A 23922-nucleotide genomic window follows, 5' to 3' on the forward strand; every position below is an offset into this window, starting at 1 on the left:
AAAATGTCCCTGTAGGTGCGTTTTAAACCTGATGGAGCTTCTCTCTGAAGGTGTTGCAGTCAACAGAGACTCCATTAATAGTCATGCCGTGAACGTTACCTCAAGTTAACGTTAGGGACTCAAGATCTGCAACAACTTCAGAGAACTGTGTGTGTGTGTGTGTGTGTGTGTGTGTGTGTTTGTGAGGCAGAAAGAGAAAAGACAGTGAAGAGGGAACATGTAGAGAGAAAAAAAATAATGAAAAAGAGACAGATAGACAGACAGAGAGCTAGGCTGTTTGCTAGCGTTCAGCTAATGGCTGCTCTGTTAGCAGCAAAGCCTGTAGGCTACGTGTGTGTGTGTGTTTGTGTGTGTGTTTGTGTGTGTGTTGGTCTCCTCTGAGCTCCTCTGGCTGGGTAATCCCATTCAGTGCATGCTAATGTGAAACTAGAATCTAATGACCTTCTGCCATGGCTTTTCAACCCCGGCCTGGAGCGATATCGTAGCAACATCTCACCCATAGACACTCTCTCCAAGAACGCCCACACAGTGGCACACAAGCATGCTAGTGAACAAACCCGCACTCACAATCTTACCATAAAATCTCTCTTATCCACACCATTGCACAGAGTGGGTGTAATTTTATGGTTTAAGTAAATTATTATTGGATTTTTACTCTACAGTCATGGTCTCTGGCTACATCTCAATTTGAATTCTATCTGTTCTATATAGTGGGTGAAATTAGGATAAGTGTGTTCTAAATCATAGTCCTACGTTGAAAATAGTATGGCATGGATTGTGTATTATTTCCAATGGATATTTCCAAGAAAGCATCCAATATTGCACAATCAATCCCTTGTGCTACAAAAGGAGAACTTTGGGTGGTTCTCTTTTGTCTTTTTTCAAAGTTAACTTCAACGTATGAACTTAAAAGTTAAATAGGCTAATGTCATTTAGTTAGATGCTAATGGTAGCATCTCGCATTGAATGTTGAGGAGTACCCTGAAAGCACTCATAATCACCAAGCTGTCTATTTGATGTGTGATTTTACATCTGAAAGACATAAAAATCAGAAATTTTTATCTTTTTAAGATTTTCATCAGAGGTTAATTAGATTGTGACCTCAGAGATGCACGAGTGCTATCTGGGTAGTTAACCAAAATATGCAATGCAACTAACTTAAGTGCAGTTTTCTGTCGCATGGCAGTAGCTAAGCTATTTTCACAATAATGTAGCATTTCCAGTGTTGACCTACATTTTCCAACGAGTAACGCTGTAGCGTCACAAAACGCTCAATTTGTCATATTGTATTGGGAACGCAGCAGTGAAGCTAACTGATCAATCAAATCAAACACGCTCATATTCACACAGCTTGGGGTGATAGTAAAGCATTCGACTCATATTTGTAAGGTGCTGTCTTTACTGAAGTTTCTCAATTATTTTCAATTGTTTTGTCAGATCAGTGTAATAGCCATAACTCCGCCCTTTCTGCAACGTACAGCAAGCCAAGCATTTTAATGTTCATCCTGGTGCAATGCCTTGTTGTTATCAGGGAATTTATATGTCAACACCTTTTTTTTTTTTTTTTAATCAAAATTAAGTTTTATACATTTAGGGAATGTACGTCTTAGGTCCTGTAACTGCTCATTATTTCTTTTTTTGAGAATTTAATCATTTGTAATCACCTTTTTCCTTGATGAGTTCATTTTAAATGCTAATGAGGTGTGATAAATTAACTTTTAAAAGTACAAATATTCCATGTAATCTTTCTATTAAAGGGATAGTTCAACCATAAATGAAAATGCTCTCATCATTTACTCACCCGCCATTCCAGATGTTTGACTTTTTTCTTCTGCAGAACAAAAAAAAAAAAAAAAATATTTACATATCTTGTTGCACTTAAATCTGTTTTGTATACTATTCGGATGATAGTGAAACTTTGTTATATGGCACTTTTCGTACCACTGTCTCCTTAAGATGATTCGCTTATGTTTTCCTCTTTTGTAAGTCGCTTTGGATAAAAGTGTCTGCCAAATGAATAAATGTAAACGTAAATGTAGAACACGAAGAATATTAGCTCTGTAAGTCCATACAATGGCAAATGAATGGGTGCCAAAAGTTTGACACTCCAAAAGGCATCTTAAAAGTAATCCAGACTACTCCAGTGTTTTAATCCATATATTCAGAAGTGAAATGATAGGTGTGGGTGACAAACAGATCAATATTTAAGTCAGATTTTGCTTTAAATTCTTCTCCCTGCGCAGTAGGCGGCAATATGCATGAAGAATGTGAATCACCAAAAACACAAGAAAAAAAAGGTTAACGTGATTTGTTTCTCACCCACACCTATAGCACATCACTTCTAAAGATATAGATTTAACCACTGGAGTCTTATGGATTACTTTATAATGACTTACGTGATTTTTGGAGCTTCAAAATTTTGGCACCCATTCACTTGCATTGTATGGAACTAAAGAGCTGAGAAATTATTCTGAGAATAATTAGCTGAGAGTTCAACAGATGAAGGAATGATGAAGGAAAGTCACACACATCTGTGATGGCATAAGTGTGAGTAAATAATTAGATCATTTTCATTTTGGGTGAACTATCCCTTTAATTTGAGCTCATAAAACATGCATGCATAATAATTAAAAAAGGAGGATGTCCTAAAGCATGTCACACTGCAAGACAAGTCAACTTTCACGTCATGTCAACTGATCTGTCCATTGATATTATGTTGTACAAAACCCAGACTATAACTTTAAATGAATTATTGTCATAATTTTACACCACAGTCACACTCAGTGTAAAAGCTACAGAACAGCATGCCACATAGCGCAACCAGAACAGTTGGTACATTTACCAGTTCCCATAAAGGGAATCATTTAACACTCTATGAGATTCAGTCATTGTTGTTTCAAGATGGCTTTACACTCATCAGTTAGATTATTAATCAGGGTGAGACTTTAAAAGCATATAGTGTCCTCCGAAGACAGCCGCCAGTCTCTTCATGACCCAGGGATCATAGACATCTCTTTCACCAGAGTGTCCACTCTAAGGAAAATGGACACTTCTGAGTAAGACAAAGACTTTCAGTTGTTTGAGGCTGTGGAGGCCCTCAGGCTGATTTGGATCCAACAGACAAGAGAGGCCTGTGTTCAGCAGAGCACATGGATATTGATCTGCTCCCTGCTGTCTGACCGCCCATCTGTTTGGGTGAAGACTGCGATACCTCTACAGTACAACTCCTGCCAGTCGTCTCCATGGAGACCAATCCATTTATCCTACTGAATTACAGTATCAGGCAACTTTATTTTCAGCAGGGGAAAACACTGTGAGGACATGTTATTATTGCCTGTTTTTGTTTTTTTTGTTTTTAAATCTTTGTCTTGTCTTTTATATTGATTAATCCACAGTTTTACTCATTTAAATGTACCTGTTTAGCAGATGCTTTATCAAAAGCATACAAAACTGACGTAATGCAACAATGATACAGTATACATTTCAATGATATTGAATTGATTCATGTGGATTATTAAAAGAAGCACACTCTTATTTTTTATTTTTTTACAGTATTACATTTTTTTTTACATTGCTTTCTTTTCACTTACAATTCAGTTACAATGTTGTGGACTCAAATCAGTTTTAAATTACTATTGATTTATTTGCCTTTCACTTACAATTCAATTGCATTTTTTAGCCCCCATAAAATATTGTTGACTCAATTCAGGTTTGCATTACTATTTATTTATTGCCTTTTTACTTTTTAAATATGTATTTATTTAAATGTATTTAAATGTGTATTTATTTATTTACATTTATTTAAATAATGTTGTGGAATAAATTATATTTATTCTTATTTTTTGTGATACAGTAAAACAAATTGCTGTATTGCAGTAATGAATATTTAATGAGAGTCATCGCTGATAATTATAAAAATGACAATCTACCACTTTCTTTATGACCCTTTGAAAGAAAATAGCTATTAGTAGTAGTAGTAAATGTAATTATTGGTGTTTTGTCGAGACCAACGATCAATTTTCAGCCATGGCTGGACAATAAACTGAACTAAACTAAACTGAATTAAATTAAAGAGGCTATATTTGCTATTGTACTTTTAAGACTTCTATGTGGAAATGTTCTACATTATTATTTCTCAAGCTTTTCACTTAGTTTTCACTTTAGTTTTCATAATTGGTATGTGTGGACTGGGAAGGGAGCTTTGCATTGTGAACATGGAGTATGGATACTGTACATTTAGACTTAAAAAATAAAAAATTCTGTTTTCTGTGACATGTCCCCTTTAAAAAATTATTTAAACATAGATATGTTGCAGGGAAAACTCTCCATAAGTGTATCAGTCTTATTCTGCTGCATTTATTTTATTGTTATTTGTATTTATTTAATTACATTTGTCTGTTTTAGATTTATTTATTTTTTTACAAATAAGCCCTTTGGTATTATTTGTAATCAATAAATATTCTTTATTATTATTATTATTATTTAAAATTAATATTCTTCAGTATGTGGTTAGTATATAATAACTCATCATTGTGTCAAAAAACAACCCAGCACACTGGATTATGTGTATAACCAGAGTTGGTGCTTGACTGAGTAAAAAATAATCCAGCATGTGTTCTGTCCAATTATTTCCCAAAAATGGGTTCCCAAATAACCCAGCACGGTCATCTTTAAACCAGCATTTTTTAGAGTGGATATTGGTTCCACATCTTCATTATGTTTATTGGTAAATGTGCTCACTAAGGTGCTGGAGAGTCTTTGGAAGAGGGAGGGAAATGGGTCAGCCACTGGCTTTTTGATGAGTTCTTTTGGACTCAGATTAGAGAGAGCTGCTTTGAGGAGGGTGGGGGGTGTGCATTTTTCCAGAAGTTCCAGAAGTTGGGCCAAAACTGAAATAAGGAGCGCATTAGAGAGAAAGACAGAGATCAAGGGTGCAGGTTTGGACAGAAGATGACATGTTTGCTGTAAAAGTTCGGGCTGGTTTTGATTAAGAAGCTCGTCGGATTCAAGGCCCAGTAGTTTAGGTAAGACACATGGACGTGAAAGTTAAATTGAAATGAAACCCTGCTAATGTATGGACTCGCAGGCATCTGTCATAAAACTCCACTGCTGCAGAGCTACATATGACAGTCTCATTGCTCAACATGCAAGTCCACACGCACCACTGGGCTTTTCTTAGGCACTTTTCAACACTTAAAGGGATAGTTCACCTCAAAATTAACATTCTGTCATATTTTACTCACCATCATGTTGTTCCAAACCCTTATGCATGTACCCCTTCTCTGAAACATAAAAGGAGATGTTAGGCAGTATGTTAGTCTCAGTCACCATTCACTTTCATTGCATCTTTTTTTTTGCATCGAATGTGAATGGTGACTGAGGCTGTCATTTGATCTAGACGTTTAGAACAAACCCTAACTAGAATATTTGAGTAATATCAAAACAATGTTGCCTTGCAAGCACTGCTAAAATCACTCATTTGCACAATGCAGGAGAATCCTGCACAGGCACTTCCTGTTTAATTATGTGTGCCTTTTTCATTATTACCTTGTCAGATTTCTCTGACATCATTTGCTTTTGTGTCTGACTCACTCAAATTTCCGCTCACTCTGGCCAGAATATTGCCTCATTCACAACAGGTCAGGATGTGTTTTAGTCTTGACATATTCATTAGTGTTCTGTGTTCATATTATTTTGTTATGTTCAGAGTGTGAAAAACTATTCTAGAATTAACCGCATGCCTAATTTGATGCAACAAATGGACTGCATAACGCATAGATGTTGTTCTAAATAGAGATAATCATTTATGAATGCTTATAATATATTTTCAGTTGTGTGTATATCTAACAATTCACACCATTAACACCAGTTGCAATAACACCATTGCAACTACTAAAACAAAAAGAAAAATCCCACGAGGAATATCAATGAGATTAAATGGAAACCAAATAGAAACTTTTGCTTACTCTGTCTTCTGCTACTCTAGAGTTTGAAAGTAGATCTCAACAATGTCTTAAACTGTGCTCAGATCTGCCAAGATATCAAAGTCTGCAATGTAATGTCATAGATCGAAATATGTACTTGAATATTTTTCATTAGAAGCTAAATGATCTGAGCTATATCAACATAACTTTGACCCTTACTGCTCATCTACAGTTGTCTCATTCATGTCCATTTTTATTTGTCCTATAGGGAATTTTAGGAGAAACATCTGAGAAAATCTTGATACTTAAAGGAGTCATAAATGAGAACTCCATGAAATCTTATGAAACAGCAACCTATAAGTAATAACGTTTTCGGTAACACTTTCTATGAAGCCCATATTTTTAATGCATTGTAAAGGCATTATTATGCATGATTAAAGTCTCATAATTACTATAATATGTCATAACTTCTCATTAATAATTGTAACCACATTTATAATACTGTGGCAGGGCGGAGGGCTGGGCCGGGTTGTGATTACACACACCCGGTCCCTTATCAGGCTAATTAAGACTCCGAGAGGGATAAAGGCCGATGACAGACGGTGGTGCAACGAGAGAGAGATCGTTTACGGACATGTCCGTTATGTATGTGTTTGTCTTTTAAGTTTATCATTAAAACTATTATTTATATTGTCAAGCCGGTTCTCGACCTCCTCCTTTCCATTGATCCCTTTACAAATACATTATAATAATTACCTGTTCATAGTTATACCTTAGAGTATAATGCATTATAACACAAGCACACTTAATTTTATCTGCAGAAGTTATAATGTATATAATATGCTTTAACAAAAGTGACAAAAGCAAGGTCTTCTTATAAACATCCATAAGATATTTTTAAGTGGTTATAAGACATTACAATTCATGAAAGTTATATACATACACATAAACACAATACAAAATAACACCCATTAAATGTACATTTTGAGATATTATGAAAAAAATACGTGTAAAGCTACAAAGTTAAGAGTATATCAGAAAATCTATATGTCACAAATGTAGCAAATCTTCTTGGGTGTAAACATATCAAAAAAATAAAACTGATCCTATACTGGACTCAATAAACTTTAATGTATGTGCATCTTATTTGGATACTTATCTTATAAATAACCTTGATTGAATAAGTTTGACTTATATTGTATGTATGTTACAAGTTTATGTTATGGCTGTATATGAGAAGATACAGCTTTTGTAACTTTTGTAACTTTGTAACTTTACTTAATGCTGGCAAAGACCACTCATTATACGATCACGTCATAAAGACTTTTGACTGTTTATATTACGCTGCTTTTGCATGACACTTTTGCACTTATACGGTAAACTTTATTAACTTCTGCTGCATTCAAATTGGATGTTGCTTATGATATAATGCATTATACTCTAAAGTATAACTATGAATAGGGGAAGTCTTATAATGTATTATAACTGTAGTTATAATTATTTATGAGAAGATTTAACTTATTGTAAGGTGTAATATGAGATGCATGATTATGAATGCCGTATAATACATTTATAATGCATATACAATTCTTTATAAAAATGGGCTTCAAATTCTCCTCTATAGGTGCAATTTGGGTTTTTTCAGATAAATTTAATGTAATTCTTACAATGCTTTATTTACATGTTATAAATGATTTATAATCATTTAATGACATATTTAAACTAAATACTTCATATACTCCCCCAGGAAACTCTCTACAGGTGAATTTTATTTTCTAATAAATTTAATAGAACTATACGCTAACAATGCTTAATTAACATGTCATAAATGCTTTCTAATCATGTTACAACAGTTTTAAATAAAAAAAAACTTCTTCTCCAGAAAACAATGTACAGGTTCCCTTTGTTTTACTAACTCTATGCATAATCCTTTATTAACATGGCAAAAATTATTTATAAACATGTTATAGCATAGAAATTCATGTTATAGCATGTTATAGCATAGAAATTCATGTTATAACATGTTATAGCATAGAAATTCAAATACTTTTCCTGTAGGAAACACTGTACAGGTTTGATATGTTCAAATAAATGTAATGGAACTTACTGTAATAATGCATTATTAAGATGGCATAAATGCTTTATAATCATGTTATAAAATCTTTAAATTAAAAAAACACTTCTCTCGTACCATTTTCCCTGCAGGGGTGAAGAGTGTCCGCTCTGAGGGAGAGTTAGACTTCTATGATGCAGTGAGAGTATTCAGAACTGGTTAACTACAGATTATACTCCCCTAGGGACACTGAGCTGCAAACTGTGCAGCCAGACTATTCTCTCTCTCTCTCTCTCTCTCTCTCTCTCTCTCTCTCAGAGGGAGGGCGGGTGGTGAGCATGAACGCTGCATGGCGTGGGCTGAGTTCTGGGTGTTGGCTGCATGGGTGAAAGAGAGACCACAAGCATGAGCGTGTATATATGTATATGTGTGTGTGTGTGTGTGTGTGTGTGTGTGTGTGTGTGTTTCTTGGAACAGCAGCTGGTGTTGATGCTGAGATCTCTAAACTCATTCAGTTCTTATCTTACGGTTTGGGGCCCCAGGGGGACTGCAGTGTGATATATACTGGCACACATGCACACACCAATACCAATGCACATTGTTACTGCTGCCCTTGTGTTGCAGAAAAAATGTTGTTTGTGCCACAAAATGGGCTTAAAGATTATGTGAGTATTTTTTATTTTAAAACTAGAGATCGAACTATATTCTTTTACTTGCATCTATCCACAGATTATTTAAGTTATAGCAAATATGCTGAAACCTTTTAACAAAAATAATTGTTATACTATAAAACATCAAGTAGAAACATAAACGTGAAACAGCCTGATTATATTAAATTCACTTGACTGTGACAAAATTTTTGCAAAACGATGTCTTAAGATAGCATTATGTGTGGAACAAGTGAAGTGTTTACAAACTGATAATCTGCCATTTTACTCATGATTTGTGTGCAAATAAAAGTAATTGCTGGTTCAGCATCTCCAGTGTTCATTTTATCTGGAAACTGCTGTGATATGTACAACAAGACAGGTAAAAATTATTTAGCAAAATTCTAGGTATAAGAATGTGACTCTATGGAACCAGGCTGGCATTAAACCTGTCTGAAACCGTATTTGATAGTGTTTACAGTCACAATCAAATCTGAAACCAGATTTGTATGTTATATTTTCAAGAACGTGAAATGATGCTTGCCTATGCAAAACCCGCCAACAAGATGCTAGGGTTTAATCGGGTTGCCAGGGCATTGATATGTGGTTGCTAGAGTGCAGGACCACCGCTGGCCAAACTGATGCTCTACGCAGAATTCCAGGTGGACGCGGGGTGGTGGGGGGGGTTTCAGATGATATGAGCGCGAAGCGATCATCTGTGTTCTGCAATTGCTTTCGGGTCCTAGAATAATGTATAACGTGTGAGTAAGGGCAGACGGTGGACTTTCTGGTGCCTTCCTAGTGTAAGATGGTGCCCCTCCAGGGAGTTGGTCCCCTACGTAGACTGCGTAGTCTGCCAGGGAGTCCTGGTTTGTTTCTTAAGTCAAAGGAGTCCATCCCCAGGTCTCTAAGTCATTCTGGTCTCTAGATAGGGCTCGGGTCCCTCCTTCAACGTAAGTTTTTTTATCAATTTTTTCATTCGCCAAGTGAAAAGTAAGTCATATTGTTTAGATAAACATGATGCGTGATTTGAGGTATCATTCATGTTTGTAGCACAATCGCTGGACAAGTTACATGCAAAAGTTGAATACTTAGTGTAAGGGTTTTATTTCGGTACCTGACCCTAAATATGAGTGACAGTTACAGTAATATTTGCCTTAGCAAACCCCTCTACTAAAACGTTATTAGTATTTTTAATCCTGGGGAGTTTGCAATGATCTCAAAGCTTTAAGCAATACTTGAGTCAGCTCCAGCAGGCAGCTTGTTTCTATTGAGACGCTCTCAGCAAAGCGCCAGCGCCAATCCAGATTCAACAGTGGAATGCCAAGACCTGGCACAGCCAACTCTCTCTCTCTTTTACAGATGTCCACGTCTCCAGAAAGAGACATCTGTATTCATGCACACTGACAAAAGTGCAAATGACTTCATTACACCAGTTTCACACTCACACTGTTTCCTGTTTGTGTGAGTGGAACAGGTTGCTCTGGAGAGGGGGCAGGGGATAGAGTTTAAAAACAACAACAAATGCATGATCTACCAGCGATGACCCCTTCTGCAAACCATTATGCATGCATGCAAATATTAAATTTGTATCTTCTTCTCTAATCTGATCTCATGAACATTACATGACCGTGACAAAATTTTAGCAAAAGCTAAATTAAGTGCTTCATTACACATTTGGCTGAAGTTTCACAGTGAAATGTCCAGCAGGGGGTGCCAAAAGCGAGTGAAATTGTGTCGTAATCAGACAAGGTTTTAAGGTCAATATTAGATGAGTAGTTTAAATGAGTAAAACATCCCTCCCTAATCTAATACTTTAACCTAAACCTAACCAATTTCAAATAAAATGAGAGTTACACAAAACATACATCCTTCCTTTAAACCAATGCCTGGACCTAACCAATAGTGTCCAAAAACAAAATGAGAAATGAAAAAGCGCATTTTCTGAAGGAACTTTGCCATTTCGTGTCACTTCTATGACACTGTTGTGACACACAGGTCTCGAGCTGTGGTCTTCTGAATTCAGAGTCCAACACTCCATCAGGTGAACTACAGTGGAAGCAAATCATTTAGAAATAAGTGTGTAAATGTAGGTGTGTCTGTAATACAAGTGTTAAAATGTATCATTTTTTAAATCACATTGAAAATCAATGGGTTCAAAAGCTTTCAGAGGCTTTAAATTAAGTTAGGATGAAAATAAGGTGCATTTAGAACTGTTCTGAGAACAGTTGTGATTTCACAACTTAGTCCCGCTCTCATATGGGGACATACATTTTTAGGAAAGCTAATTTGCTATTTTTTTTTTTTATTTGCATCTTTATTAGGTTCTAATAGTTACAAATCAAAAAGGAAAATAGAAAATGCACTCAGTCTCAGGAGGTTAGTGTTAATTTGACTAGGAAAATGCAGCTAAACATAGAATGTGGCGCGTAAAAGTCAGTTTGCAAAAATGTAGTTATAGAAACATTCATTCTATGAGACTAGGCTGTTGAATTACCTTTATTTGTAAGACTGTGTAAGATTGGTGTCCATCTGTTCTTTTCAATCATATGTGTCCATTCTGGTGGAATCAATAACTGGAGTGGATTCTGCTGACATTGTGTACGCTGTGCTCTTGTGTGAAAGTGATTTTTGCTCTGTTGCAGTTTGCAGTGTATTTGCTTGGCACACTCACTGTTGTATACACCACCTGTGACATCGTAAGATTTAGCAACAGTGGCTGACATATCATTTCTCTCTGAGTCACATGGGCTGGTTACCCATACTCCCTCATGACGGTCCTCTTAACTGTGCGTTTATTCATTTTCACTCGATTGAATTTAGACTTCGATGTTGCTTCTATGTTGAAAACACCATTTTCAGCATATGTTTCAATTAACAAGAACACTGAAAAGACCACTTAAAACAGCTGTAACAATTTTGCGACAAAAGGGATATTATGTCTCTGCATTCTGCTAATAGCTGTCTCATGACGGGTGGGACAGTTACAGAAAAGCTAGAGTGTGTTGTGAGCTGAATTTCAAAGATTGCTGAGTTGTGGTTTAGAAGGCAAAATCATTTGCAAATGCACTTTTTGCATCAAAATTGTTGCAACTCCGACCAACATACCAACACATCTCTTGAGTTCTGCATCTTTTTGAGCATAATTTTAGCAAAATATTTTTTCTACCCCAAAAAGGTACCATGGTACGATAATGATATCAGAAGGAAATCCTTTGATATTTTATATTGTAATTAGAGACATCTGGTACGTGATAGCTGTAATGTTTAATGTGTGTGTTCATGTATATCATGTATTTTATTTTGAAAAGTTTAGTTCCTGTTTCCTGGTCATGTGATGTACTGTTTTCCCTCCATGTCCATGTGTCTTGTTTTCATTGGTTTATTGGTTGATTATCTTATTATCAGTTGTGTCTGTTTGTTGGTTATATTTGTCATGTGTCCTCCCATGTCCATGTATTTAAACCCTCATGCTTTCCATTATCGTTTGTCAAGTAGGCCTATTGCATGTTTGGTAACGTTGTCATGCTTATGTCAAGTTATAGTCAAGTTATAGTCAAGTTATAATCAAGTTATAATCAAGTTATAGTCAAGTTATAATCAAGTTATAATCAAGTTATAGTCAAGTTATAATCAAGTTATTGTCAAGTTATAGTCAAGTTATAATCAAGTTATTGTCACGTTATAGTCAAGTTATAATCAAGTTATAATCAAGTTATAGTCAAGTTATAGTCAAGTTATAATCAAGTTATAGTCAAGTTCTAATCAAGTTCTAATCAAGTTATTGTCACGTTATAGTCAAGTTATAATCAAGTTATAATCAAGTTATTGTCACGTTATAGTCAAGTTATAATCTATAATCGTTATAGTCAAGTTATAGTCAAGTTATAATCAAGTTATAGTCAAGTTATAATCAAGTTATAATCACGTTATTGTCAAGTTATAATCAAGTTATAATCAAGTTATTGTCACGTTATAGTCAAGTTATAATAAAGTTATAATCAAGTTATAGTCAAGTTCTAATCAAGTTATTGTCACGTTATAGTCAAGTTATAATCAAGTTATAATCAAGTTATAATCAAGTTATAGTCAAGTTATAGTCAAGTTATAGTCAAGTTATAGTCAAGTTATAATCAAGTTATAATCAAGTTATTGTCAAGTTATAATCAAGTTATAATCAAGTTATTGTCACGTTATAGTCAAGTTATAATAAAGTTATAATCAAGTTATAGTCAAGTTATAGTCAAGTTATAATCAAGTTATAGTCAAGTTATAATCAAGTTATTGTCAAGTTATAGTCAAGTTATAATCAAGTTATTGTCACGTTAGAGTCAAGTTATAGTCAAGTTATAGTCAAGTTATAGTCAAGTTATAGTCAGGTTATAATCAAGTTATTGTCAAGTTATAGTCAAGTTATAATCAAGTTATTGTCAAGTTATAATCAAGTTAAAATCAAGTTATTGTCACGTTATAGTCAAGTTATAGTCAAGTTCTAATCAAGTTATTGTCAAGTTATAGTCAAGACAAGTTATAATCAAGTTATAATCAAGTTATAGTCAAGTTATAGTCAAGTTATTGTCAAGTTATAATCAAGTTATAGTCAAGTTATAGTCAAGTTATAATCAAGTTATAGTCAAGTTATAGTCAAGTTATAATCAAGTTATAATCAAGTTATAGTCAAGTTATAGTCAAGTTATAATCAAGTTATAGTCAAGTTATAGTCTAGTTATTGTCAAGTTATAGTCAAGTTATAATCAAGTTATTGTCAAGTTATAGTCAAGTTGTAGTCAAGTCATTTATGTTTTGTTTAGTTCATGTTAATAGTTAGGGTTATTGGATCTCACTTTTTGTTAATAATATTGCACTTGGGTTCTTCACTTCAAAAAAAGATTCTTCTCAAATGTTTAAATTAACTTTTTTTCCTGGGCTATAATGGTGGAAATGTTCAATACCTTTTTTTGTAGTGAAGACTTCATCTGCCAATACAGAAACTGATTTTCAAACACAAACCTACTCTGAGCATTTTCACTGGAGTAAAAAGTGTGACAACTAGCATTAAACTGTAGCATCTACCACAGCTCTGTATGAGTACCATATTCACATACCATGGTATTTATTTATATGGCACTTTCAAAGTGCTTCAAAGAATACCATGGATTTCCATAGTAGTTTCTAAAAAAACATGGTTATACTTCAGAATGATCTCAGAGGGAAATCGAATACAGTTTGTTGACTTTTCTATAGGTAAAATTGGCCTGTGCTTACTGAAATTTGAAAAACTGCCCCCAGTGGCCAACACGGTAAGTGTTGCTGGGTGTATGGGCATGTGTGAGCTCCATTTTCAAAGTGAAATGTCCACTGGCCCATTGTACAAATGGGCCTCGGTTTGCTCCTGGCAGGCAGCAGATGCCCTAACCCCACCCTAATCCAAATCACATGGAGCCTGTAAGTCTGAGTAGCCTGCCAGGAACAGCATATGGCACCTTTCTCCTATCGTGTGTCCATGGAAGAGCTCCAAAAGCGTGTTGTAAAGTGAGTTGTTTTCAGCTGTACAGGCTGTAATACATTGAAGATGAATGCATTACTGTACCTCCCAACCACAAACCTAAACCTAACCATCAGTGGAGTAAAATGTGATGTTAGATGGAAAAAAACAACCTCCGAATTGCTCTCGTCATTGATTATGTGACCACGATTACTTCCTGGATTCAACGTACAATCTGAACCCATGTCTCCCTCGATGCTGCTGCAAAAACTTCTGGTCCCACCACAGGGGAAGGCAAATACATTGGAGATGATGCAAAAATGTATAGGAGATGTCGTTTGTCAGTGAGTCGAAATAATGCGGCTGATCCTGATGTACTGGAACTCTTAGAAACCTGCAACATCCTGTGTGATAATGTTGTGCAATGTAGCAAATAAACCTATGTAGAAGCTAATCTTCATGATTGCTGTTGAGACTATTGAAACATGGATTTTAAATTCAGTCAGTTTTTTCCTCTTCCGAATATTCTGTCAAACAGAATAAGTAATTCCCAGAGGGCACCCCACACTGACAACAATGCTGTGCAACCTGCTGTTGGGGTACTGTACAAAAAGAATTGTTGCTTGGCAACTGTTTGAGCTCCACTTTGAAGTTTTACAAATGTTTTCTGCAGCATGGCAAAAAGCCATGAAACAGCACATGAAAACTCCAGCATGATAAAACAGCAAAACACAGCATGTAACAAAATGTCTGATTTCATGTCCTGCTCTTTATTAGTGCTTGTTGAAGCAAGCATCACTGTTATCATTGGTCATACTTAGGGTTAGTTATTTGAACAAATCCCTAACCCTAAATATTACATTAAACAGAACGTAAATGGTCCCGCACCGTTTGTGCTATGCACATGAATGATGCCTCAAATCGTGCTTGTTGAGGAAAGGTGAGCTATTACTTTTCTGTGTTATCTGACTTATTTAATTTCAATGAAATAGGTAAAAATCTCATTGACTTGCACTGAAGGAGGGACTCGAGTCATACACTGTAAAAACAAAAAAGGCAGCTGTGATAAAATAAATTGACAATGTTCTTGGTAACTGTATATTTTTCATACTTTTCAGTATGAACATTTTTCTAAATATTTTACTCTAAAAGAATATGTATTCTCTTGTTTCAACATTAATTACAGTATAAAGCCATTTAAACTATAATGCTCAAAAAAGACATTATTTCAGGAAATATTTTACAGTAAAATAAAATGTATTGTATTTTTATACATAATATAGTTTCACTTAAAATTAAAGGAATATTTCAGGTTCAATACAAGTTAAGCTCACCTTACAGCATTTGTGGCATAATGTTGAATACCACAAAAATAATCCCTCATTTCCTTTAAAAAAAAATAAAAACACGGGTTACATTGAGACACTTACAATGTGTAACACAGACTCAGGTAAGTTGGGATCCATCAGCAGTTTCTTTATTGAACTCAGAGATAAACAGGCAATGGTCAAGGCAGTGGGTAAGCAGGGCAATCGTAGACAGGCTGAGTGTGTAGTGAGGCAGGCAGAACGTCAGGGCAGGCAGCAAGTGGCAATACGAAGAGGCAGGCAAGAGTTTCAGGTAGGTAGGTAGCAGTCAATCGTAGTCAGAGGGGTAAGCAAGGTCCGTAGGCAGAGAATGAATCAGGTTTAGTAGTTAGAACGCTCAGTAGTGTAGCCGGAACAAACAAGACTTCGCAATGTGAATGCCACTGCGCGTGGCTTATGTAGAGGGAGTTGAATGAGGACCAGCTGTACCTTAATCAAGCCCCGGTATGTGGGTAAGGAGGAGATTAGAACTCAGGTGAACCCGATCTCCGGTGGCCGATCGTGACACAATGGAAGTGAATGAGGCCATTTTTTCTAAGATTTAAAGGCAGAAATGTGAAGATTATCATTTTATAAAAGCTCTTACATTAATACTTCTGTTAAAGCCTATGGGTAACTTGAGCTGTAAATTAGTTTTAATCATAGTTTTTAGGGTTGATTTAGGGTTTTAGGGTTTACGGGATTAAGTCATCATGGCAACAACAATATAACTTTACACAGAAAGGTTATTAAGCGATTTTATTACACTAAAATCTTGTTAACACACATATTTTGTGACTTGTGGCTATTGGTTTAATGTTTAAGGATTGCCCCCCATTCACTTCTACTCTAAGTGGCTCACTGTAACCAAAGAGGTACGAAAGAGGTACGTTTTCTCCTTTCCCATAATTGTTATAGTAACATTTTAGCATTTTGTCCGGAGACCAGAACATCATAGAGACTTGGGAGCAAGCTCCTCCCCCATAAGCAACCACCTAGAAGCCACCCGGAACACACAAGCAACCACATAGCAACACCCTGGCAACCTCCTGCAACAACCTAGCACCATGGCGGTGAGATTTCATCATCTTCAGAGAATATAAAAATCAAGTTTCCAATGTAAATCTGCTCAAAGATCTTATTTGAATGGTATTGGCCTGTTTGTCTTGCGTTTAGACCTACAGTGCACAGAACTAACTTTCAAATGAGCATTAAACAGTAGATGTAAGGTTGAAATTAAATGCTTTACAGCAACAGGGCAAATGAAGGACGACTGGTGGTAGTTTAATGAGATCCTTCATCAGAGTCAGTCCAAGAGAGACCACCTGCCCCCCTCCCCTTCCCCCATCTATTGGGGAGGGCTGCGCTCTGCGGTTTGGACCATCCAAACTGCACACATAATTTGACTAACAGCTGCAGTGGCTTATAGGGGCCAGATGTGAAGTCAGTGGAGAATCCAAGCACAGTGGTTTGGGGTAAAAAAAAGATGCCCCCCTCAGGGGGCTTGATTGGCCTGCAGTAAAATCAGAGAGAGCCATTGTCATGCATGCTGCTTACTTTTTTATAGTGGCTTCTGCAAATTTCAAGGATGTAGCCATCAATTTTCACATGGGGGTTTGCCACGGCTTGATATCTACATGTGTGCTGGGTGTGTGTTAGCTTTTATGTGTTCCAAAATATGTCATACCATTTACACTTGTTTTATGAGATCCTGCAAAAATTTCTGGTACACTGTTCTGTGCTTTTACCCCCTCAGAATTAAGTGTGCCCATTTAGTTGAAATGTGGTAAGCACTTAGAGGCAAAGTTGTGTATCTTTTTAAAGGGACAGTCAGTAAAAATGCTGGGACTGTATTTAAAACTGAAATTAAATATAACATAAATCATCCAAAAATGTACTGGAGTACAAACTGTATTATTACAGCATTAAAAATGTATACACCAAGTAAAATGTATATTGTTTTAAATTCTCAGAGGGAATATAGACTTTTATATTTTTGCTTTGCTAATATGTGTTTATCAGCGATACAGTATGCATTGAGAGGGTTCATATTGACATATGAACAAAGGATTTAAATTAGTATTAGGGTACAATGGGGCTAAACTAAAGGCACCCTTTAAGGATTTTTTATTTATTTATGGTTTGATTGAAAAAATTCCTTTTGACTGGACATTGATGTAGCAAAAATGAAGTGTTTTTGTTCATTCTGCAGTCAAAACATTAAAAAAGAAATAAAAAAAATGTCAGCTTTAAAAAAAATGTAAGCAAACATCAAACTCCAGAAAGCACATGTTGTGAAAATGAAATGTGATCTTGGAGCGTTATACAGCTTTACACAGTGCATGCCATTATAGTTCACCCAAAAATGAAAATTCTCTCATCATCATTTACTCACTGTCACGCCATCCCGGATGTGACTTTCTTCTTCAGCAGAACACAAATGATGATTTTTAGAATATAGGTAAGTAAACAGGGTCCAAAACTTTGAAGCGCAAAAAAGCACATAAGAGCAGCATAAAAGTAACCCGTATGACATCAGTGGTTAAATCCATGTGTTCAGATATGATATGATAGGTGTGGGTGAGAAACAGATAAAGAAAAAGTCATTTTTTACTACAAATTCTCCTCCCTGCCTAGTAGGTGGCGATATGCACAAAGAATTTGAAGAATCGACATAAAAAAATAACTGTTAGAAAAGAGCGCTTAGAATGGCTGTTTGAAAGTGGAGATTAATAATAAAGTTAATAGTAAAGGACTTAAAAAGTGATCTGTTTTTCACCTACACCTCTCATATCTCTTCTGAAGACATGGATTACACCAATGGAGTCGTATTACTTTTATGCTTCCTTTATATGCTTTTTTGAGCTCCAATGTTTTGGACCTGTTGGTTTGCATTTTATGGACCTGTTTATGTTCAGCTGAAGAATGAAAGTCATATACATGTGGGATGGCATGAGGGTGAGTAAAGGATGAGTGAATTTACATTTTTGGGTAAACAATTTAAGTCCATCCCTCACAGACTCATTTACATTACTGTAAAAATATGATTTATGCTTATGTATGCCAGTTTTAAAACGATCATATACTCATTCCTGTTTCATGACATGTTAACCGATCATTTCACTTACAATGCCTATGATGAGACGCCAGAGGAAGTGTCGCCTACACTTCTGTTTTGCATGATAAATAAATGAAGCCCAGACTGAAATATTATACTGTGATTAGTAATCTATGTCTAAATCTGTGTTACCATGACAATCACAAGGCCATGTGTCTACCCAGCTTTATGGAAATCATCTTGCTACTAGACAGGTTATAAAATAAATCCAGCATCACTACTTGACAGTCCTCCTCCAACCACCAGGAGGCAGTGAAGGTAAAAGTGGCAAAGTGCACGCACATAAATGGCCCTCCTTCACTGTTCTTCGAAAGTATTTCAATGCATAAAACAATTACACAACAAGGCAATTTGATTTTGATTGCCAACTTTTGGTCTCTTTGATAATCTGAGCACAGTTTAACAGTTTGTTGAGATCAGGAGGTGCTCCATTTGCTTTCTTTTGAATCTCATTGTTGTATTGGAAATATTAAAGAGATTTGAGATATTAAAAAGATCGAATTTGTGATTTATCTCTGCTATGGTTATTACTATGGTAACCATTTACCTAAAACTCCAATGTACTTTGAAGAATACCATTGCATATTGCCATCATGATAGCATCCAAAAAACGATGTGAGTATCACCATAGTACCGATAAAAACAAATGATATTACCAAGGTACTTTTTAAAGATAAACAACAAACAAATAAACAGCACATAACAGTCACTGTGGTGTGACTTTGTCAGTGCCAATAACAATGTAAAAGCATGTAAAAGACAACAATAATTGGCGGTAAACATTAAAATGCTTTCTCGAGGTTAATAAAGTTTCAATAAGCCACAGGCGAGACTAAACACACTATATAAGTGTGGCATTTCTCTCCTGTTATCTCATGAATATGCTTCACTAGTCTCCCATTTCGACCTTCAGGGGAGACGTCACATGAATTCTGCAAAACATTTTACTGGCAAAATCAAATAACCCAAGAGTCATAATAAATCATAATTCACTGTTGGACTGCATGACATGATAAAAAGGAACAGACATCAAATTTGATGAAAAGGTTGGTTTATTCCCCTTGATAATGCTGGTACTGCATGAAATGAGAGGTCATTGCACAAATTAATTCATTCAGAGGAGCAAAGCATCCCTGTTTAAGATTGAAAACAGTTAAATTACAGATATGTTTCTGTTTAAAGCTGAAGTGTGTAGTCTTACCAATGCTAAAATACTTCTATCCCAGCTTAATATATAGAGACAACTATAATTAAGCCATTTGTTCACTGTAAAATATCTGTAATTTTAATCATCAAAGAATGTAAAGCTACAGTAAGTAAGTTCATTGGTCACCTTTTTGTAGTTACTATGGTGATTAAAAATACATTTTAAAGTGAAAAGCAGACTTTTATAGTTCCAGAAGGTTAATTGATTAAATTGTTTACTAGCCATAAAATATAGGCATTACATCCTGTATAACCTGAAACATGGTCATCGTATTTTTTGCGATACATTTCTGGCAACCACTGTTGCCGGGATTTTACGGTAAATTTAACCGATTTTTTTGTGTTGGCCCTGTGGCACTATCAAAACATTTTTGTTTGAGTGTCTCGACCAGCCTGACACAGCAACATTGACTCAACCAATGGCTTGCATTTAGGGTGGGGCTATCTGTTTGTTTGATAACAGTCATTATTTTTACATTTTCCATTCTGATCTCATGAAAACTATAGTACTGTGGTGGCATATTTGCTAAATTGTTTTATGTAATTCATTACATGTTTTGCGGCAGTTCTGTGGTGAAATGTCCACTCTGTGGCACTAAAAGCAAGTTCATGCTCATTGGAGTTTTAATCAACTAGGTCTTTAGGATTCACACCCCACCCCAGTCCTTCATATTACAAGTGCAACATTCTATCTGTTGAGCTACTGCTTGAGTACTATTGAAAATAATTGTAAATGTAAATTGAGGGGGGCACACACAGGGGGAGGGGTAAGAGAGAGAGAAGAAGAGTCCTCGGGTATGCCACCATATGGTCCTCCGCGAGCTGGGCAGCTTCCTCCCGTGACCAGAGGAGCTGTCGGCACTGCTCCGGACTTCGACCCACCCGCTGCAGGATGACCTTTTTCAGGTCGACATAGGCCAGGAGTTTAGCTGCCGGCAGTTGTTGGGCAGCAAGCTGGGCTTCCCCGGACAAGAGCGGAAGGAGCCTGGCCGCTGACTGGTCACGCGGCCAGGTCCAGATCTCAGCAGTCCACTCAAACAGGTCTAGAAAAGCCCCTACGTCATCTTCCTCCCCCATCTTCAGGAGCGTTGGTGGGGACAGGGGGCTGCGGTTGTCCGGGGTCGCGGCCGGGGCTCTTTCCTGGCCGAGAAGGCTCCGGATTGCATGTCATTCCTCTGCTTGAGCTTGCAGGATCTCAAAAACCTGTGATCCTGGTCTTGGCGCAGCTCAAGCAGGGATTGTTTGTGGCTCTGATGTAGGCCGGCGATGGACTAGAGGATCTCAGCCAACTGGGAGGACTCCATGGGGTGTAATTTGAACCGGGTTTCGGAACCAGTGTGAAACTTCACAAGCAGAAGGATGGCCCAGGACACAGGATTTAACTAACCAGAGAAGTTAAGTCACACCCTGTTATCTTGCATTTGAACGTGGTTTGGACAAAAGTGTCCAGAGTAATTCGGACATTTATTTAAATGTTCCCTCAAACATAGGGCTGAACCCTAAATTACATATTAATAAGTCCCCTTTCTGCTGGTCAAAGTGGTTTGTGAGGGAGGTTACTACACTTGATTAACTTTATGAGAGTGGAGTACTGAGATCTTTTGATAATTTGTTTCAACATTTAAAAATTCCTTGATCCCAGTTCTTCAGGTATTTACAGCTGTGGCACCAGCCCTAATCACTCCATCATTATCCCCACCTGTGTGTCATTTCCTCGTTTCCCAAGTATATATATACTCTTTAGTTTTGCTTAGCTGTTGTCAGTCCTTGGATTGTTACGTTTGGATTGTTATGTTTGTAGTCATGTATTGTTATGTTTGATGTCACTCCAGTGTTTGCTGTACTTCAGTGTTTGCTGTACTTCAGTGTTTGCTGTACTCCAGTGTTTGCTGTACTCCAGTGTTTGCTGTACTCCAGTGTTTGCTGTACTCCAGTGTTTGCTGTACTCCAGTGTTTGCTCTACTCCAGTGTTTGCTCTACTCCAGTGTTTGCTCTACTCCAGTGTTTGCTCTACTCCAGTGTTTGCTCTACTCCAGTGTTTGCTCTACTCCAGTGTTTGCTCTACTCCAGTGTTTGCTTTACTCCAGCTTTGTGAATAAAGTTCCTACTCCTGCGTCTCTTGACTCCTAGGACACCAAACGGTACAGAAGGACTGACCAATACTATGGATATACCAGCTGTGAGAATCCTCCTCCTCGAACAAGGAGATCGTCCAGTCGAGGATCACGTGCGTGAGTTTCTCCATCTTGCTAATTTGGTGCACTATGAGGACCACTCTCTGGTCTATTTCTTCAGAGCTGGTCTGAATAGTGCGCTGAAGGAGCGGATGCCTCCGGCGGGTCCTCACTGGAGGTTTCCAGTGGTCGATTCACTGCCGCATCAGCAGTAGCTGCCACGGTCAGCGAGCCAGAGCCCATGCCTGCCATGGTCAGCGAGCCAGCACCTGTAGCCTCGATCGTCCACGTAACCACGCTCCCTGCTGGCCAAAAGAGAAGGAAGAGGGCACCTTCTCTTCAGTTTCTGCCAGTGCTCTCCAAGGCTCTAAGCCCAGAGCCTTCCACGGCTCCGCCTCCCTTGGCTCCGCCCCCAGAGTCTTCCATGGCTCCGCCTCCATCGGCTCCGCTCCCAGAGTCTATTCTGCCAGTGGCTCCGCCCCCAGAGACTCCTCCTCCTGTGGTTCCATCCGCCTTACACAGGCCACCTGAGCCAGTCCCTGCCCTGTGGCCGCCTCCCAGGCCTCCAGAACAGTACTTGCCCTGCGGCCGCCTCCCAGACCTCCAGAACCAGTCCTGACCTTCTCTCTCCAGACCCTGTCCTGCGGTCGCCTCCCAGGCCTCCTGAACCAGTCCCTATCCTGTGGCCGCCTCCCATGCCTCCTGATCCATTCCCAGCCCTGAAGCCGCCCCCCTGGCCCCGATCATCCTCCTGGGATCTTTCTTCTGCGTTTCCCTACCGTCATCTGTCTTTGGGCGCCAGGAGTCGCCCATTAAAAGAGGGGGGGTAATGTCATAGTCTGTCTGCTCCACGTTCAAGGACTCTTATTTTGAAGTTCTCTCCCTCACTACATTTACCAGAAGTCACTGTGTGTCATTCCCTCATTTAGTCCCAAGTGTATATATACCCTTTAGTTTTGCTTGGCTGTTGTCAGTCCTTAGATTGTTACGTTTGGATTGTTATGTCTGTAGTCATGTATTGTTATGTTTGATGTCACTCCAGTGTTTGCTCTACTCCAGTGTTTGCTCTACTCCAGCTTTGTGAATAAAGTTCCTACTCCTGTGTCTCTTGACTCCTAGGACACCAAACGTTACAGTATTACTCCCTATTAATTCAGAGTCTGGGGGATGGAGCTTCGTCTTCTCTCAAGAGATTATGGGAGAAGGATTTGAACCTGGTATTGGAGGACGGAGTGTGGGCTAGGATACAAAAAAGCATCAAGTCTGCATCCAGAGATGAAATGTAAGATTTTGCATCGGTTCTACTGGACTTTTTTTCTTTTTTTTTATCTTGTTTTTTAATGTTTTTGTATTTCTTTTATTTTAATGACCTAGTTGTTAGTGACCACAGTAGTGCATGTTTGTGTGGTTTGTGTTGTATGTTTTATCTTTGGAATCAATAAAATTGTTAATAACAAAAGAAAACAAAAAAATGTCTGCTACAGAAAAGCAACGCACTCATGCAGTGTCATCTTTATGGACAGTTTTGCTTCAGGATCCAGATTTACATCAAGCGGTGACCCAACACCATACCAGAATTGTTTCTTATAAAATAGTGAACAAAAATGTCCTTAAAATCTAACACTGAAATTTCTTAATTAAAACCATGACCTGCATAGGCCCAAAAATATGCAAAAAATATTAACATGAAATAAACCAAATAGGACAATTTTGTAAATGCTTAAACAACAGCGGAATTTCCATTTATATTCTTTAAAGTTTGAGTGTTTGATTTCTAAATGTCTCTTGAATTCAACACTTTCGTGCTCTCAGTAGCCAATAATTCACGGCACAAAACCCAATGTGATAGGCACAAACCATGTCTATTTCATTGTAAGTGAACCTGTATTATTAATATAATCTGTGTATTTTCTGTTACCTTGTGTAGGTTTGTTCATGGTTTTGGAGAATGAGTGGATGTACTAAACTT

Source organism: Xyrauchen texanus, chromosome 37 (assembly GCF_025860055.1).
Source record: "Xyrauchen texanus isolate HMW12.3.18 chromosome 37, RBS_HiC_50CHRs, whole genome shotgun sequence".
Lineage (NCBI taxonomy): Eukaryota > Metazoa > Chordata > Actinopteri > Cypriniformes > Catostomidae > Xyrauchen > Xyrauchen texanus.